We start from the raw sequence: 6000 nt of genomic DNA, 5'->3' as shown, positions 1-6000 counted from the left end.
TTCTATAAGCCCAAGAAGTAAAATCGGAAGATCGGTCTATATGGGGGCTATACCAAAATATGGACCGATACTCACCATTTTTGGCACACCTTTTTATGGTCATAAAATACCTCTAGATTTCAAATTTCAGGCAAATTGGATAAAACCTACGATTTCTATAAGCCCAAGAAGTAAAATCGGGAGATCGGTCTATATGGGGGCTATACCAAAATATGGATCGATACTCACAATTTTTGGCACACGTATTTGTGGTCCTACAATACCTCTAGATTTCCAATTTCAGATAAATTGAATAAAAACTGCGGTTTCTATAAGCCCAAGAAGTAAAATCGGGAGATCGGTCTATATGGGGGCTATACCAAAACATGGGCCGATACTCACCATTTTTGGCACAGCTCTTTATGGTCATAAAGTACCTCTAGATTTCAAATTTCAGGCAAATTGGATAAGAACTGCAGTTTCTATAAGCCCAAGAAGTAAAATCGGGAGATCGGTCTATATGGGGGCTATACCAAAATATGGATCGATACTCACAATTTTTGGCACACGTATTTGTGGTCCTACAATACCTCTAGATTTCCAATTTCAGGCAAATTGGATAAAAACTACGATTTCTATAAGCCCAAGACCCCAAATCGGGTGGTCGGTTTATATAGGGACTATATCAAAACCTGGACCGATATAGCCCATCTTCAAACTTGACCTGCCTGCAGACAAAAGACGAGTTTGTGCAAAATTTCAGCACAATTGCTTCATTATTGAAGACTGCAGCGTGATTACAACAGACAGACAGCCAGCCAAACAGACAGACAGACAGACAGACGGACAGACGGACATCGTTATATCGTCTTAGAATTTCTCCCTGATCAAGAATATATATACTTTATATAGTCGGAAATCGATATTTCGATGTGTTACAAACGGAATGACAAACTTATTATACCCCCATCACCATTCTATGGTGGTGGGTATAATAATCGAAATCGGTCCAGATTTAGATATAGCTCCCATATATATGTATCGCCCGATTTGGTCAAATTTGGCCGTAAAACCCTTATTTATCAACCGATAGTGCTCAAGGTTGGCTAAATATAATCTTCTATACCTCTAACTGTATGTGCGCAATTTCATCGAAATCGGTTCAGATTTAGATATAGCTCCCATATATATGTATCGCCCGATTTGGTCAAATTTGGCCGTAAAACCCTTATTTATCAACCGATCGTAACTAAGGTTGGCTAAATGTAATCTTCTATAGCACTAACTGTATGTACAAAATTTCATCGAAATCGGTTCAAATTTAGATATATCTCCCATATATATTTATCGCCCGATTTTGAAAAATTTGCCCCTAATAACCTTATTTTTGACCATATGGGCCTCATTTATTAACTGATCGTACTCAAATTTTACACAAAGTGACCTTCTGTGGTATCAATCATACCTGCAAAATACTGTACAAATTGGTTCAGATTTAGATATAGCTCCCAAATAAAGGGTGATTCTTTTGAGGTTAGGATTTTCATGCATTAGTATTTGACAGATCACGTGGGATTTCAGACATGGTGTCAAAGAGAAAGATGCTCAGTATGCTTTGACATTTCATCATGAATAGACTTACTAACGAGCCACAACGTCGAATTTTCAGTGAATGGGCCCTAGAAAAGTTGGCAGAAAATCCGCTTTTTTATCGACAAATTTCGTTCAGCGATGAGGCTCATTTCTGGTTGAATGGCTACGTAAATAAGCAAAATTGCCGCATTTGGAGTGAAGAGCAACCAGAAGCCGTTCAAGAACTGCCCATGCATCCCGAAAAATGCACTGTTTGGTGTGGTTTGTACGCTGGTGGAATCATTGGACCGTATTTTTTCAAAGATGCTGTTGGACGCAACGTTACGGTGAATGGCGATCGCTATCGTTCGATGCTAACAAACTTTTTGTTGCCAAAAATGGAAGAACTGAACTTGGTTGACATGTGGTTTCAACAAGATGGCGCTACATGCCACACAGCTCGCGATTCTATGGCCATTTTGAGGGAAAACTTCGGAGAACAATTCATCTCAAGAAATGGACCGGTAAGTTGGCCACCAAGATCATGCGATTTGACGCCTTTAGACTATTTTTTGTGGGGCTACGTCAAGTCTAAAGTCTACAGAAATAAGCCAGTAACTATTCCAGCTTTGGAAGACAACATTTCCGAAGAAATTCGGGCTATTCCGGCCGAAATGCTCGAAAAAGTTGCCCAAAATTGGACTTTCCGAATGGACCACCTAAGACGCAGCCGCGGTCAACATTTAAATGAAATTATCTTCAAAAAGTAAATGTCATGGACCAATCTAACGTTTCAAATAAAGAACCGATGAGATTTTGCAAATTGTATGCGTTTTTTTTTAAAAAAAGTTATCAAGCTCTTAACAAATCACCCTTTATATGCATCGCTCGATTTTGTCATATTTGGCCATAATACTCTTATTTATTAAGCTATGTTATTCAAACTTCAAATTTTGATGTATTAGCTGATCGTATTTAGACTTATTTATTACCCACAACTAATTGACCGATTTCCTCTTTTTTAATAATGGACTCAATATTAATGGCATACTAACTCTTTTGGTGCAAAATAAACTATAGCTCCTAATATTAGACATTTCTGCTCAGATTGTGACAAGACACCCATAAACATGTACCCCCCTTTATGTTCTCCAAAACCTATACCAATGATACCCCACAAATGCTTATGTTTACTAATTCAGTAGGGGTGGTTTAGGGTATGATATAGTCGGCCCCGCCCGACTTTCTGCTTTACTCACTTGTTATACCCACCACCATAGAATGGTGACGGGGGTATAATAAGTTTGTCATTCCGTTTGTAACACATCGAAATATCGATTTCCGACTATATAAAGTATATATATTCTTGATCAGGGAGAAATTCTAAGACGATATAACGATGTCCGTCTGTCTGTCTGTCTGTCTGTCTGTCTGTTGTAATCACGATACAGACTTCAATAATGAAGCAATCGTGCTGAAATTTTGCACAAGCTCGTCTTTTGTCTGCAGGCAGGTCAAGTTCGAAGATGGGCTATATCGGTCCAGGTTTTGATATAGTCCCCATATAAACCGACCTCCCGATTTGCGGTCTTGGGTTTATAGAAATCGTAGTTTTTATCCAATTTGCTGAAATTTGAAATCCAGAGGTATTTTATGACCACAAAGAGGTGTGCCAAAAATATTGAGTATCGGTCCATGTTTTGGTATAGCCCCCATATAAAGGGTGATTCTTTTGAGGTTAGGATTTTCATGCATTAGTATTTGACAGATCACGTGGGATTTCAGACATGGTGTCAAAGAGAAAGATGCTCAGTATGCTTTGACATTTCATCATGAATAGACTTACTAACGAGCCACAACGTCGAATTTTCAGTGAATGGGCCCTAGAAAAGTTGGCAGAAAATCCGCTTTTTTATCGACAAATTTTGTTCAGCGATGAGGCTCATTTCTGGTTGAATGGCTACGTAAATAAGCAAAATTGCCGCATTTGGAGTGAAGAGCAACCAGGAGCCGTTCAAGAACTGCCCATGCATCCCGAAAAATGCACTGTTTGGTGTGGTTTGTACGCTGGTGGAATCATTGGACCGTATTTTTTCAAAGATGCTGTTGGACGCAACGTTACGGTGAATGGCGATCGCTATCGTTCGATGCTAACAAACTTTTTGTTGCCAAAAATGGAAGAACTGAACTTGGTTGACATGTGGTTTCAACAAGATGGCGCTACATGCCACACAGCTCGCGATTCTATGGCCATTTTGAGGGAAAACTTCGGAGAACAATTCATCTCAAGAAATGGACCGGTAAGTTGGCCACCAAGATCATGCGATTTGACGCCTTTAGACTATTTTTTGTGGGGCTACGTCAAGTCTAAAGTCTACAGAAATAAGCCAGCAACTATTCCAGCTTTGGAAGACAACATTTCCGAAGAAATTCGGGCTATTCCGGCCGAAATGCTCGAAAAAGTTGCCCAAAATTGGACTTTCCGAATGGACCACCTAAGACGCAGCCGCGGTCAACATTTAAATGAAATTATCTTCAAAAAGTAAATGTCATGGACCAATCTAACGTTTCAAATAAAGAACCGATGAGATTTTGCAAATTTTATGCGTTTTTTTAAAAAAAAAAGTTATCAAGCTCTTAACAAATCACCCTTTAGACCAATCTCCCGATTTTACTTCTTGGACTTATAGAAACCGCAGTTTTTATTCAATTTACCTGAAATTGGAAACCTAGAGGTATTGTAGGACCACAAATACGTGTGCCAAAAAATGTGAGTATCGGTCCATATTTTGGTATAGCCCCCATATAGACCGATCTCCCGATTTTACTTCTTGGGCTTATAGAAACCGCAGTTTTTATTCAATTTACCTGAAATTGGAAATCTAGAGGTATTGTAGGACCACAAATACGTGTGCCAAAAATTGTGAGTATCGGTCCATGTTTTGGTATGGTCCCCATATAAAACGACCTCCCGATTTGGGGTCTTGGGCTTATAGAAACCGTAGTTTTTAACCAATTTGTATGAAATTGAAAATCTAGAGGTATTTTAGGACCATAAAGAGGTGTGCCGAAAATGGTGAGTATCTGTCCAAATTTTGGTATAGCCCCCATATAGACCGATCTCCCGATTTTACTTCTTGGGCTTATAGAAACCGCAGTTTTTATTCAATTTACCAGAAATTGGAAATCTAGAGGTATTGTAGAACCACAAATACGTGTGCCAAAAATTGTGAGTATCGGTCCATATTTTAGTATTGCCCCCATAAGAACGATCTCCCGATTTAACTCTTTGGGTTTCTAGAAACCGAAGTTTTTATCCAATTTGCCTGAAAATGTAAATATTCTGGTATTTTAGGCTCACAAAAACGTGTATCGGATTAAGTTTTTATCGGTCCATTTGGTAATGCCTCCATATAGACCGACTTCACGTCTTGAGGGTGTAGAAGGCGCACTGATCATGAAAATTGCTTGAAACTCAATGTAAAATTTCCAGATTTTACTTCCACAGATGTAAGATTTCAAATCAAGACGTTATTTTATAATTTTCTTGCACACTTACAAGAGATGTTAATGATTCCTCTAAAACTCAAACAAAAATGGTTCTTACAAATCCAGAATCTGATATAGTCCTCATAGGTTAAATCTTTAAATTTATCTTCGGGAAGTGTCCTCAAGTCCTCAAGCTCTCCTGAAATTTCAAAGGAAACCCTAATATTTGGTTCATGGTGGTGGGTATTTAAGATTCGGCCCGGCCGAACTTACTGCTGTATATACTTGTTTTTTACTAACATTGCGTTTCACCCTAGTGCATTAGCCGACTTAAATTTTGAGTCTATAGAATTTGTAGAAGTCTATCAAATTCTGTCCAGATCGAGAGATATTAAAATGTATGTATTTGGGCCAAACCTTTTATATATAGCACCCAACACAATTGCGGATGTGGTATGGTATCGAAAATTTAGATCTACAAAGTGGTGCAGGGTATAATATAGTCGGCCCCGCCCGACTTTAGACTTTCCTTACTTGTTTTTATGTTATTTGTTTGGAGTAAAAATTTAAACTTCATCGAAGAAATGTAAGAAGAAACATCAAATTGAGGGAAAACGTTGTTTTAATATCTGCCGTAATTATTGCATGTTGTTTTCTCTATGCTTCATTTCATTTGATAATCGGGAATAATCGGGCTAACCTTTTGATTTATTAATCCTTGATTATGTGTTTCCCCTTTATATCGATTATACATAGATAAGACCGGGGAGTTACATTTGGAAAAAATTGATTTTGAAATAAACTCCTTCGTAGAAAAAAAAAAACATTTTTTGGCACATTTTCATAATGATAAGATATTTGCATTTAACATACATATTGTATATGCAATTCACATTATCTATCCAATAAAAACACGATTATCTGCCATAGGCTCTTGAAAATCTAAACACCCAGTTTATC

Source organism: Haematobia irritans, chromosome 1, assembly GCF_050003625.1.
Source record: "Haematobia irritans isolate KBUSLIRL chromosome 1, ASM5000362v1, whole genome shotgun sequence".
Classification (NCBI taxonomy): Eukaryota; Metazoa; Arthropoda; class Insecta; order Diptera; family Muscidae; genus Haematobia; species Haematobia irritans.
The sequence above is the reverse complement of the archived record's forward strand: the minus strand, read 5'-3'. Positions refer to the sequence as shown.